Raw genomic sequence first — 14,847 nt, 5'->3', positions numbered from 1 at the left:
TAGCACCTACTGAGGAATCTAAAGCCTCACGTTTCGAACTAGGACTTACCCTTGACCTGCAAGGAAGACTAGGGGGAGATACATTCACCTCTTTAGATCATGTGTTTGGCAAAGCTGCTCATCTTTATGCCATCAGGAAGAGAGAGGAAGGGGGTAAGCAGGGTGAGAAACGAAAGGATAATCCAAACCCTGAGGTCCAGAAGTTTGAGAAAAGCATAATGGGAACCAAAACCATCAAGACCCTCAAAGGAATTTCGGTAAGGGACCCAATAACAACAACTATAATCCCAACAACAATAACCGCAATAACAACACCAATAACCGCAGATCTGAGCGTGTGTATAGGTGTAGGAAGTGCCCTAACAACCATCCTGGTAGAGACTGTGAGGGTAACAAGGTGGAATGTCGAGAATGCGGGAAATTGGGACATAGGGCATATGAGTGCTACTCGAAGAACAAACTGATCAACCCAATGGCCAAAGAAGGGAATTATGGGGACAAGCCCGAAATGGAAATGGAAAGGGAATGGAAATGGGGGAAGTGCTTACAATGGGAATTCTAACTACTCCAAGCCTTAACCAACACCAATAATCAGACATCTAATGGGAACAATGCAACCAATTCCCAAGATAAGGGCAAGGGGAAGCTGTATATGATGTCGACTAGAGAACAAGAGGCTCGAAGGGATGTTGTCTCGGGTACATTTTCTATCAACTCCACTCCTGTTAAAGTATTGTTTGATTCTGGAGCATCATTGTCATTTATTGCCCATTCAACTGTTAGGACTTTAACATTGATCGAGTCTGAGTCGATTTCTATGCCTATAGTCATTCCGTCTGGGGAGACTGTTAATTGCTCTAAAAGATTTCTAAAAGTGCCACTGAAAATATGAGAGAGTTTCTTTCCTTCTGACCTGATAGAGTTTAACTTATCAAACCTAGACATTATTTTGGGGATGGATTGGCTTGGAAATACATGGCTAAGATAGACTGCGATGCGCAGAAAGTGGAACTGAGAGATCCTTTGGGAAAAAGAGTGTCATATAGGAGAATACCTCGAGAACCGGAATTAAGGTGATCAATGCCTTACAACTTAAGAACTACGTAGACAAGGGTGGCCTTATTTATGTGTTCGGTGAGAAGATTGAGGATGATCCGTTAGGCCTGAAGATGTGCCAATAGTCCGAGAGTTCCAGGATGTTTTTCCTGAAAATATACCTGGTATGCCACCAAGGAGAGATGTAGAGTTCACCGTTGACCTAGTACCTGGGACTGGACCAATTTCGAAAGCACCATATCGAATGGCTCCAGCAGAAATGAATGAGTTGAAAAACCAGTTGGAGGAACTACTCGACAAAGGGTATATTAGACCTAGCATGTCACCATGGGGAGCACCTGTCTTATTTGTGAAAAAGAAGGATGGTAGTTTGAGGTTGTGTATAGACTATCGAGAGTTGAACAATGTCACTGTGAAAAACAAGTACCCATTGCCTAGGATTGATGACTTGTTCGACCAACTTCAGGGTGCGGGGATGTTCTCCAAAATAGACTTAAGGTCAGGTTACCATCAATTGAGGATTGTTGATCATGATATACCAAGACTGCTTTCAGGACTAGATATGGCCACTATGAGTTTACGGTAATGCCTTTTGGGTTATCTAATGCACCTGCAGTTTTCATGGACCTTATGAATCGGATTTTCGACCCTACCTCGATAAATTTGTCGTTTGTATTCATGACGATATCTGATCTATTCTAGGAGCAAGGAGGACATGAGGGTCATTTGAGAGTCATTTTGCAGACACTTAGGGACAACCAACTATATGCGAAGTTTTCGAAATGTGAATTTTGGTTGGAAAGAGTGTCATTTTTGGGTCACTTTTCTCAAGGAGGGTGTGTCAGTAGATCCTGCAAAGATCAAAGCCGTGAGTGAATGGCCTACTCCAAAGAATGTCACAGACATAGAAGTTTCTTGGGTTTAGCCGGTTACTATAGGAGATTTGTGAAAGACTTCTCCAAAATAGCAAAGCCATGACCACTTTGATGAAGAAGGATTGTAGGTTTAACTGGAATGAGGACAGTGAGAAAGCCTTTCAAACGCTCAAAGAAAGGTTAACATCAGCCCCTGTCCTAACCTTGCCTAATGGGAAGAGGGATATGATGTGTATAGTGATGCGTCCAAGAATGGGTTGGGTTGTGTTCTTATGCAAAATGGGAAGGTCATAGCTTATGCGTCTCGGCAGTTGAAGCCATATGAAGTCAATTACCCAACACACGACTTGAATTGGCCGCAATAGTGTTTGCCCTAAAAATCTGGAGACACTACCTTTACGGGGTGACTTGTCGAATCTTCACGATCACAAAAGCTCAAATACATCTTCACCCAGAAAGACCTTAACATGAGACAGCGCAGATGGTTAGAGCTCATCAAGGACTATGACTTAGACATCCAGTACCATGAGGGTAAAGCCAACGTCGTTGCTGATGCTTAAGTCGCAAGTCTAGCCATAGCCTGAATACATTAGTCGTTGCCGACAAACTTTGTGAGGAGTTTTTTAGACTCCAGATAGAAGTTGTTCATGAAGGGGAGGTAGAAAGATTGCTGAGTGCCTTAACCATCGAGCCTAACTTCCTAGACGAAATAAGAGAGAGTCAACCTGGGGATGTGAAGCTTGAGCGAGTCAAAGCAAAGCTTAAGGAGGGAAAAGCAGAAGGGTTTGCGATCCATGAGGATGGAAGCATAAGATATAAGGGTAGGTGGTGTGTGCCACAAAAATGTGAAGAATTGAAACAAAGATAATGGGTGAGGGTCATACACGACTTATTCCGTCCACCCAGGGGAGATAAGTTATATAAGGACCTCAAGAAGATGTTCTGGTGGCCTGGGATGAAAGAGCAGTAGCTGATTTGTTTCAAATGTCTAACGTGCCAGAAAGTCAAAAGTGAACACAAGAGACCTCAAGGAAAGATTCAACCTTTAGACATTCCGACATGGAAATGGGACTCGATATCCATGGATTTCGTTGTAGCCTTACCTAGGAGTCGGGGAGGCAATAATACCATATGGGTGATAGTGGATAGACTAACCAAAACAGCAAGGTTCATACCTATGAAAGATACGTGGAGTATGGAAGCCTTAGCCAAGGCTATGTGAAAAATGTCATTCGATTGCATGGAGTACCCACGAGTATAGTATCAGATAGAGATTCGCGATTCCTTTCGAATTTCTGGAAAAAGGTTCAGGAAGCTTTGGTAGTGAGCTATTGATGAGTACAGCTTTTCACCCAGCTACAGACGGTCAAACCGAAAGAACTATTCAGACCTTAGAGGACATGTTGCAGAGCTGTGCCTTAGAATACCAAGGATCATGGGAAGACCATTTGGACCTCATAGAATTCTCATACAACAACAGCTACCATGCTAGTATTAAGATGGCACCATTTGAAGCACTATATGGGAGAAAGTGTCGTAGCCCTTTTGTTGGAACGACATTAGTGAGACTGTGGTGTTAGGACCTGAGATGATTCAGGAGACATGGATCAGGTCGATTCATTCAAGAAAAGATTAAGGCTGCACAGGACAGGCAAAAATCCTATGCGGATCAGAAGCGAAGGGATGAGAATTACGAAGTCGGGGAAAAAGTATTGCTTAAGGTGTCTCCAATGAAAGGAGTGATGCGATTCGGGAAAAAGGGGAAGCTAAGCCCTAAATTCATAGGACCATATGAGATATCTGGCGAGAGTAGGCAAAGTCGCTTATCGCCTAGATTTGCCCAATAACTTAGAAAGGGTCCATAATGTGTTTCACGTATCCCAACTCCGGAGATACGTACCGATGAGTCACATGTACTTGAACCGGAAAATGTCGAAATAGACGAAACCTTATCCTATGAGGAGAAACCTGTCCAATCTAGACCGCAAGGTGCGTAGTACGAGGAATAAGGACATCAAAATTGTCAAAGTGTTGTGGAGAAATCAAAATATTGAGAAAGCCACCTGGGAAGCCGAAGATGCAATGCGTCTGAAGTACCCTGAGCTTTTTCAAGAGGTACGTGAGTTACGGGGACGTAACTTTTCTTTTAAGGGGGGAAGAATGCGATAGAATTTCGCGCTTTCACCCTAAAGTATGTTAATTATGATAGTTATTTGTAATTATTGCTGATTGTTGTGCGAACGTTAGAAAAGCTTATGAAATTTTGGGACTTAGAAGTGCAAAAGATCGTCGTTAAGACTGGCTACCTCCAAGTTTCGGGACGAAACTTCTTTTAAGGGGGAAAGCCTGTAATACTCCGTATTTTTGGAATTAATTCGTAAAATTAAGAAAATATAAAGAAGTTAATAAAAAGGATTTTAGTATATTTACAGAATAATAAGAATATAATAATATTAATACGAGTCGGTTGTGTTAATTTCGGATTTATAAAGGTAAACCGAGTTCACCCGATCTAAGGTTACCACTTTTAGAAGGTATAAAAAGGAAAAGAAGAGAGAAAATTTAGAAACCCTAAGTTTCCCTTTCTCCTCTCAGCCGTCATCCCCTTCTCCTCTCCCATTTTTCTCTCTCCTCCTCTCTCTCGCTGCTCTTCTCTCTCGCTGCTCTCCTCTTCTCTCTCGTTGCTATCCTCTCCTCTCACTCTGTCCTTCCCTGTCCTCGTCTCCCTCGTCGTGCTTCTCGCATCCTCGTCGTGTTGTGCGACGAGTTGCGCTGCAACGTGCGAGCGAGAGTTGGGCGGTGCGAGGCTCGTGTGCGAGACGAGCAGGGGCTGGGTTGTGCGAGTCGTGTCGAGGACCGAGCGAGGGAGTCCGCGAGGCTCGAGGGGGTTGCGCGAGGCCTGCTGCTGCTGCTGAGCGAGCGAGCGTTTTGTGCGGGAATCGTGGGTGAGACGAGCGAGCGACGAAGTGTGCGACAAGGCTCGAAGAGTTGTGCTCGAGCGTGGCTGCGCGAGGCTCGTTGCGGCTGTGCGTGGCTCGTGTGCGAGACGAGCAAGTCCTGGACTGTGCGTGACGCGGGGGTGGTGCGCGAGCGTGGGTTGTGTGCCGTTGCCGGAAATCGGTCGCCGGAACTTGATTGCCGGCGAGCTTAACGGTATAAAATATTTTATATATTATATTAAGTTTGTTTATAATTTACGTTTTCATAATTATGTTAAATTATAATTAGTTAATTAATAATTCAAGTTAATGAGTTTACTTTACTGATCTGAGTATAATTGCGGATCTGACTTTCGGACATAATACTGGATTGGACCTAAGACTTTTGGACATAAGATTTTGGACATAAAACATGGTTGGACTTAATTTAATTGGTTTAGTAAAGATAGTGAACTAATATGAGTATGTTCACTAGTTTTGACTCCTTAAAAGACGTTAAACACTCTATAAGAGAAAAGTAACGAAAATTCATAAACAAGGGGTTTAGTTATCGCTTACTTCGAATTATTAAACCGTATAGTCTTAATTACGTAGTAGTTGTTAACGTTACCAACGACGTAGCACTAAAGCTTTTATTTAACGATTTAGGTCCCAATTTCATAAGCGGAACGTTCGATTAAGACAGCGAAAATTCTCCGTTATAAGGTACGTACGCGTACTAGTTTAATCCCAAGTATTAGTATCATGATTAGGTTGCAATCTATGTTATTGGAACCTAGAAGCACGATAGGGAATGTTTGATTGATTGAGATTGTCTGGTTAGACATTTGTAATTGAAATTGATATGTTGCATTGGAATGCGTAATTCTATCGTAATATAAACAAGAGCATTTTTAATCTATCCATAGTGTAACAAGGTTGTTACAAGAGATATGATTCGAGCATAAGAGAAAAGGTAAATGATTCTATGTATCCATAGTGTAACAAGGTTGTTACAAGAGATACGATTTGAGCATTTTAATGAAGAGAACAGGTAATTGATTCTATGTATCCATAGTGTAACAAGAGTGTTACAAGAGATACGATATGTGGTTATGAAATGAATGGTTAATATTAAAATGAATTATGGCAATATCTTGTAGCTGGACTCCCTACAAGTGATGAACAATGGGGGAGTGTGGACTTGTCCTACACTCCTACGCAGGCCTACTGTGACGACAGTAGTGTCCTTATATTTTTGACACTCAAGTAGGCGGAAGGTTCCGTTCGATCTTGGGGTGATGCATACTAAGGTGATGGGTGTGAGACGGCTCGAAACCGTATTTGCATTTCATCTAACAGACCTAGTGTCTGTTAAGGATTCAGTAGCCCGTATGATTCTAGTAAGATGACGGTGCCCGTTCGATGCCAATTAAAGATTAAAGATTAAAGGTTAAAGGATGTAATATAGTGTAGCATCATGCTTAAGATTGTTCATGTGTGCATCATTTATGTTTACATGTATTCAATGGTTCATTACGTACTCAGCATGGCTGATTGTGTGTTATTATGTGTTTGATGAACTGCGATGAACCATTGATGCTACAATGGGGAGCAGACTAGGTGTGCTGGTGCTGCTGCATAATCTCGAGCATACGGGGACTAGGCTTGGGTATTTACATTTAAAGCATTTTAAAATAAGTATGATTGGTTTTTCTAAGACTTATATATGGTTTGTGGTTTGAATGAAAGGGGTCGTTGATGATTCCCGAGTTGTATTTATATTTTAATTCCGCTGCATTTTAGTTTTCAAGTTAATGTTTTAAAGTTATCGTTAACCCTTATTATGCCTTGCGTTCCATCGCGGCGGTAACGCCCCCGAGGTCGACGCGACGCAGCAGTGGTAGGCGCGTGTGGATTTTGGGGGTGTTACACATAGTGACCCAAAAACGCTAGTTTCTCCAAACGAAACTCACACTTAGAGAATTTGGCATATAATTGGTTCTTCCTCAGCGTCTCCAAAATAATCCTCAAGTGCTCATCATGCTCTACCTCGTTCCTCAAATATATCAATATTTCATCAATGAAAACCGCCGCAAACTTATCTAGAAACTTATGGTAGATCCTATTCATTAAGTCCACAAATATAACAGGAGCATCGATTAACTCAAATGGCAATACTGTGAACTCATAGTGACCATAACGCGCTCTAAAGGCAGTCTTAGGTACATCCTTATCAGCTACCCTTAATTGGTGATACCCCGAAGGCAAATCAATCTTCAAGAACACACTCGCTCCGTTCAACTGATCGAATAGGTCACCTATTCTAGGCAAAGGATACTTGTTCTTGATGGTTAATTACATTATTCAGTTCCTTATAGTCAATACACAACCTCATACTTCCATCCTTTTTCTTCACAAATAACACAGGAGCTCCCCATGGTGATGCACAGTTAGCAGGGGAAAAAAATATAAATAGTTATTAGGGAAGAAAAAAAATTAAACAGTTAGCAGGGAAGAAAACAAAAATTCAAACAATTAGCAGAGAAAAAAAATATAATCATGTTGAACTAACTATTTGATGCAGGCATATCATAGTTCTATCATATATGTCCTTCCTATACTACGCATTCTTACGATACAACAATTAAACTTAGAAAGTATTAAAATAATGAATAATAATTATTATAATCTTCGACTAAATAATAAATAAAATAAAATAAAACAGCACGCCGAACACAACAAAATGAAGTTCCCAAAATAAAATTTTCGAGAATATAAGAAAATTTTGAACTAAATAAAATATTTTCAAAAAAAAAATCTCGGACCAAAAATAAATTCGAAATTTAATTCCGAAAAATAATTTCGAATCATAAAAAAATTGAGCCCTATAAATCTCGGACCTCTAATTAAATCTTCAGAATAATATATTTCTATTGTTAATTTAAAATAATAACGTGTTTCAAAACTAATAGGTAGGAGCTCAATTCTAAGCAGGTTATTTAAATAACTAGCAAGTTAGGCGCCTAAAAGTTTTGAAAATAACCTAAAGCTCCCAAATACCACTTTGTAACACCCCGATAATTCTCTCTTTTTCAAAATACCTTTTCAATATAAAACTTATTAGGGAATCATCAAAGCATTATCGCCCGTTTGATAACGTGTCGGCTTATTCAAAATTTTACAGCGGAAAACATATAATTAAACTCTTAGAATTTAAATATAATAAATAATCAAAGTAACTTTAAAACCAAACACACTATTAATGTTAACTTCAAACCAAACTTAATATAATGTATCTACTAAAACAATAAGTAAATCAATCTGCTACACGAGCTCTCCATTCACAAATCCCCTTGATGCAACATCTGCAAACCTGTAGATGTCAATGCACTAAAGAATCTACTCACCAAGAATCGGTCATCACATGATCAATAAGGCAAAGCCATGATCAACACATACAAACAAAGCACGTAATCAACAAAGCTGAGTACTACATAATAATAAATAAGCATTCCTAACATGATACTAATAGATAATAAGCAGAGATAAATAATAAAATAACAATCTAACAATCTACAAATACCTCTTTTTGTAAGGACTGAACTAAACTGTAACCATCTTTTTATTACTTTAATGGAATAGTTATTAGACCGAGTTGTTTAACTAAAACCAACCTTCACCTAGGAAGACGAAATACGGGTGCTACTCTGTATTCCATAATGACCTGCAATATCGAGGAACCTTTGAATAAAAATATGAATGGTTATTGATAGGCGTGTCGCGCATCTAACAAAAATAAATAACCTAACTAATCCTCCTAACTATGTAGTAGGGTAAGTCAGAGTCGAATCCACAGGGAGAAAGTTGTTCTATGATTAGCCTTAAATAATGGTAAGACTAAGGGAGATTAATATCAAGAATAATGGTGGAATTAACTATACTAATCAATATAAAATAAAAGACTCTACAGTTAAGTATCCCACTAGCACGAAATAATCAAAATAATTTCTACCCCAAACTAATAAATTAAATGTTCACAAGGAAAAGTACACCCTATAAAGTACCATAAACCTCTCCCGAGTATCTATGGCTTCTCTAATATGCATTCAAGCCTACTCCCGTGGAATCATGCAAATTAAAGACATTAAACACGCACTTTAACTTCCTAACAATCCATTCTACCTACTCCCGTGGAGAACTTCATGCCTTAATTGAAATACTCAAATCCGTCAAAATCCAACTCCCGTTGTGATCAAGACAATGGAATCATAACAATACTAGTTATCCCTAATCTAGTATTGGAATATGCACAATCAATTAAGCAAGAACAATTAACAATTAATATGAGAATTTAAAGAAACAATCATGAATTAAATCATACTAGGGTTCAACTTAACCATAGATAAAAGAAACTACTCTATCATGAATAAATAATGAAATCTAAAAACTATAAAGAAAAATAATAAAGAAATCAATGAAAGAAACTAATAGAAACTCATGAATTAATGAAAATAATGAAAACTAGGGTTTACACTAAAAATTAGAGAGAAAGAGAGGAGAGAAAACTAAAACCTAAACCTAAGAAAAAATAACGTGAGAGGGGGAGGAGAGAGAAAGAATGAAAACCTATCTAAATAAATATTCAATAACCTAATATGACTTGGAAAGTAATTTACAAGATAAGGAAAGTCTTAAATAAATCATTAATAGGCGGATTAGTGATCCGCGCGTAGCGTGGCAGATTCCAGCAGAAACAGTGCAATCTTAAAAGGCATAACTCTTGACTAGAAGTCTCCCGGGCGTGACCTATCGTTGGAAAGATCTTCAAGTCTAGTTTCCAAATTGTGGAATTACTCGATTCTAAGAACACATCAAAAGTTATGATCAGAAGAGTAGACGTGACTCCTTTTTCACATTTCTTCTAATGATTTTCCGCTTCGTTTTTGCTCAAATCGTACTATACATATCATACGATCCTTATATTGTAGCTTCTTCCAAGTGCTCCTAATCCTCAAGTTAGCTAATCATACACCAAATACGTCCTAATGCCTGAAATTCATAAAAAGAAAACATACGAATAGAAGTAAAAAGATAATTAAGAATATAATGCATAATGAACCTAAATATGAAACTAAATGCTCTAAAATGCAACCTAAATGCACTAAAAACTATTATAAATATGACTTATCAAACTCCCCCGCTAAACCATTGCTTGTCCTCAAGCAATAAGACATAGACATGGAAAAGTTAGACAACCTACTATAGGATACAACAGGGCTAAACACTCAATTGAAAACACAGAGATATAAATCATAACAACCAAGCATCAAACAATCTCGAACAAAGCCGCATAGCATATCATGTATCGCAACGACTCTCCAATCATACCACAAACTCTCTCAAACTGGATTTAACCAAAGACTCACTATAGTTATGTGCACTCAAATCTCTCAGTGTTTAAGGGTATAATAATGACTCTCAACCTAAATCAGTCGACTCAGATGAAGCAAATACTCTTTAACTTTGACTTTTTGACTCACTTAATACTCAACAATACAATACATAATGATCAAGAGGACTTTTAAGGGTTGTAATGGGGTTGGTTAAAGGTATGGAAATAATTTGGGAATTGTGGTGGAAAAACAGAAGGGGAGCATCATATAATGAAAACATGACCAAAAAGGTCATAACAACTCCATGCAACACCAACAATCTCCAAATCTAATCAACAACCTTTTTCACTTAAGAAACTCAATCATAACCCTTTTTATTTCACTTTATTCACAACTTTTTTTTTTCACTTCTTTTTCATTTCATTTTTCACCTTTTTTTTGTGTTTCTTTTTTTTTTCAAACTTTCATTTCAATTTCAAGCTCACTAAACATACTTTTCCATCCTTCTAAACCACAAATAGAGCACTTTAATTCAATACAAACCAAAACTAATACTCGCTCCCCAAGCTAGGCTTGGGACAAGAATCAAATAGGTCAAGGCTTGTAATGTAGGTAAAATGACAAAGTCAGAAAAGGCTCAGCGGGGATAAAACTTAAAAGGAAGGATAATATAAAAATAAGAATAACTCTGGAGCTAAGATCATCAAATGAAACGCCTCAATCATATCAAAATGTATGCACTATCAAATATCAAGGAGTACCAAGTCAAAGTCAAGATCAATGCACAACGAGGAACTAATCACACATAAAGAAGCAGAACTGACACAATACGTCAGTTTATAGGCACAAAAGCTCACTTAGGTTAAGGTGTCTGCATAGTAATGTTAAATCGACCAGAGAGAGATCAATCAATCTTACCACCAATCAATTGCGAAACAATCATGCTATGAAGTATCATGAACAAGATGAGTGACATTTAACAAATGTAGTAAAATATCAACAAGGTTCTCAACAAGTTTTAGCAGTAGTCCCACATATGCAACTAAATGAGATGAAATCTAATATGAGATGAAATATGCTAATGCAACTAAGAAAGCAGTACAATTTTTTTGGTTACACGTAAACTCCACTCCTAATGAGTAGTACAAACCGTGCAACATCCTACGAAAGCAATAAAATCTACACTAAAAAGCAAATAAAGATAGAATATTCCTCCCCCAAGCTAGAATTTGCAGTATCCTCACTGCATAAACCAGTTCAGAGAAGGAACCAACACCAAACCAACAATCATCCAACACCAAGCACGCCCACAAATACACAATCACACTAACACACCACACAATCAAAAATTCAATGAACTAATAATTCAATCAATGTGCAAAAGATTCTCATAAGAAGGCATCAAAATAAAAATCCAAGCAAAAACTCGAAATGAACATAAACAACAGGTATAAGTGCGAATAAATGCTTACTGCCCAAGTAATTGGGGAGAAGAGTCAAATAGGCGCAAATATCTTATTGTCGTGCTTCACGGAGACGAACTTGAACTAATTTAATGACTATTTGAGAGAATCCTGTAACAATCATTGAAAAAAAAAATTAAAACAAGAAAAAAAAATAGATTAAAAATAATGAAAAAGAAAAGTTAGGTTCATTAAGGGAACGATATTAAGAAATCGAAAAAAAAAAAAAAATAGGAAAAAGAAAAGAAAAACCGAAAGAACCAGAGTAAAGCAAGAAGAGAGAGAGAGAGCAGAAACGCCGACGAAGAACTTCGGTGCGGGTGGTGGTGCGGTGTGTGTCGGTTATTGGTGGTCGTGTAGGGGGTTCAAAGAACGGGGGAAACGCCGACAAGCGGACAGTGGCTGCGATGATGGCGAAAGATGCAGTGGTGGGGTAGTGTGCGGCGGGATTCCGGCGAGAGGTTGAGGTTGAGTGAGCGGTGTGGACGCCGGAGATAATTCCGGTGGTAGTGCGCGGATTGTGCGAAGATGATGAACGGCGGTGGTTGATGGTGAGAGAGTGAAACAGTGAGGACAAAGGCGTGAAACAGAGGAAGGGGGGTATGGTATGGTATGGTGCGAAGGCTAGAGAAAAAGAAAAGAAGGGGAGGGTGGTGCGTGTACAGGCGCCGGAAATAATTCTGGTGCGGGTGGTGCCGGTAAAGGTGACGGTGCTGGTGCCGGCTATCTGCCGGGGAAGGAAAGCGTGAGGTGAGGTTGATGAAGGACGCCTACGAAGGTTGATTTTTTTTTTTTTTTTTTAATCTCTGTCCACCTACAATATAAAAAAAAAAAAAAAAAACCAAAGTGAGTAAACTCACTCAAAAAGGAAGAAACAAAGACAAAAATTATAATAAAAAGTAAAGAAAAGAGAGAGAAAATAAGTCAATGCTCGGGTTGCCTCCTGAGAATCGCAAATTTAAGGTCTTGCATGACCGTTGAAGACTAGTAGATCACTCATAATAGTTTAATGCTCGAAGAAGCTTATCATATGTTCCTGCAAACATCTCAGAGCATATTATATAACAGTGAAAAGGAAAATGAAAGATGTTAGTCCTAAAAAATTATTAAAATATAAAAAGAAAAATCAAACGAAAAATTATATTTACAAGAAGAAAAGAAAAATCGTTAGTCTTTTTACATGACTCAAAAGAAGGAAAAGAAACGAAGTGTACATTATTTACATTATCATGAAAGTCATTCAAAAGGGGAGAAAGAAGGAACGATGGAGGATATAATATAAGGGAAGAACATATAATATCAAGTTTCTCAGAGAATGGAACATGAGACTCAAAAAAAATAGGTGATACCGATAAAGACTCATAAATCACCTCACGCTCAATTTGACTTTCCTCCAAAGAGGAAATTTCAACTATGAATTCTTCCTCCTGCAAAACATCCATCACATTAGTCGTTCTTTCAATCATTTCATCATCACAATAGCTCTCATTTATTATCCACCCCGCATTATCATCATAAATAAACGGATTGGGGCTAGAATTCTGAGCAGATTGGCATTCAAACTGGGAAGAGAGGCCAAAACCATCTACTAATGGTGGTGTCATGTAAGTTTGGGGTAAAAAAGCAGAGAAAGACATCTCCCACTCATAAGTATCCCTAGCCAACCACTCAATTAAATCCCAACAATAATCAGGCGATTGGAATAGAAATCCTCCATTACACATAGATTCTACCACCACCCTAGTTTCTTCATTTAATCCCTCATAAATCACTAGACACATATCCCATAGTTCAATTCCATGATTAGGACCAATAAAATCACCATGTCTATGATAATACTTCCAAAACACTTCATTCTCATACTGAGGAAAAGAAAAAATGCTCTAGAATTACTAACATGGGTTCACAGAACATATGAGGTAATTCAGGAGAACTCATGCAAAAATTGGGAGGAATTTGATATGATGCATCAAAACTGTAAACATGAGAATTCCAAAAATTATTACTATGTTGCCTAGCAAAATAATTATCCCCATCATCAAAATAGCATGACTCCATGATACAACAAAAAATTTTAAAAAAATAAATAAAAATATTCACAAAAAGGGAAAAAAAATATATATACAATTTAGTCTCACCAACAATAAAAACTAACTAAAACAAAACCGTCTCCCCGGCAACGGCGCCAAAATTTGATAGGCGTGTCGCGCACCTAACAAAAATAAATAACCTAACTAATCCTCCTAACTATGTAGTAGGGTAAGTCAAGTCGAATCCACAGGGAGAAAGTTGTTCTATGATTAGCCCTTAAATAATGGTAAGACCAAGGGAGATTAATATCAAGAATAATGGTGGAATTAAACTATACTAATCAATATAAAAATAAAAGACTCTACAGTTAAGTATCCCCACTAGCACGAAATAATACAAAATAATTTCTACCCAAACTAATAAATTAAATGTTCACACGGAAAAGTACACCCTATAAAGTACTATAAACCTCTCCCGAGTATCTATGGCTTCTCTAATATGCATTCAAGCCTACTCCCGTGGAATCATGCAAATTAAAGACATTAAACACGACACTTTAACTTTCTAACAATCCATTCTACCTACTCCCGTGGAGAAACTTCAGGCCCTTAATTGAAATACTCAAATCCGTCAAATCCAACTCCCGTTGTGATCAAGACAATGGAATCATAACAATACTAGTTATCCCTAATCTAGTATTGGAATATGCACAATCAATTAAGCAAGAACAATTAACAATTAATATGAGAATTTAAAGAAACAATCATGAATTAAATCATACTCCTTGAGATTTTCTTGCAACTTCACTCCCCAAAAAAGTATCTCATTTCACCAAGATCCTTAAATGTGAAAGCTTGATCTAGACCTTTCTCACTTTTATGAATTTCACAATCATCATCACTAGTGATTAAGAGATCATTCACATAAATCAAAATCACAGTTTGCTTGTCATGTTGATGTTTGGAAAACATGGAATAGACTCTTTTGGACTGTATGTAACTATGAATTAAGAAATACCTTATTAACTCAAGGTTCCACTGCCTGGATGCCTGCTTCAAACCATATGGGCTTCTCTTCAATGTGCATACTTGCCCCTCCTAAGCTTTTG

Source organism: Beta vulgaris, chromosome 7 (assembly GCF_026745355.1).
Source record: "Beta vulgaris subsp. vulgaris cultivar EL10 chromosome 7, EL10.2, whole genome shotgun sequence".
Taxonomy (NCBI): Eukaryota; Viridiplantae; Streptophyta; class Magnoliopsida; order Caryophyllales; family Amaranthaceae; genus Beta; species Beta vulgaris.
This window is presented reverse-complemented; position numbering follows the sequence as displayed.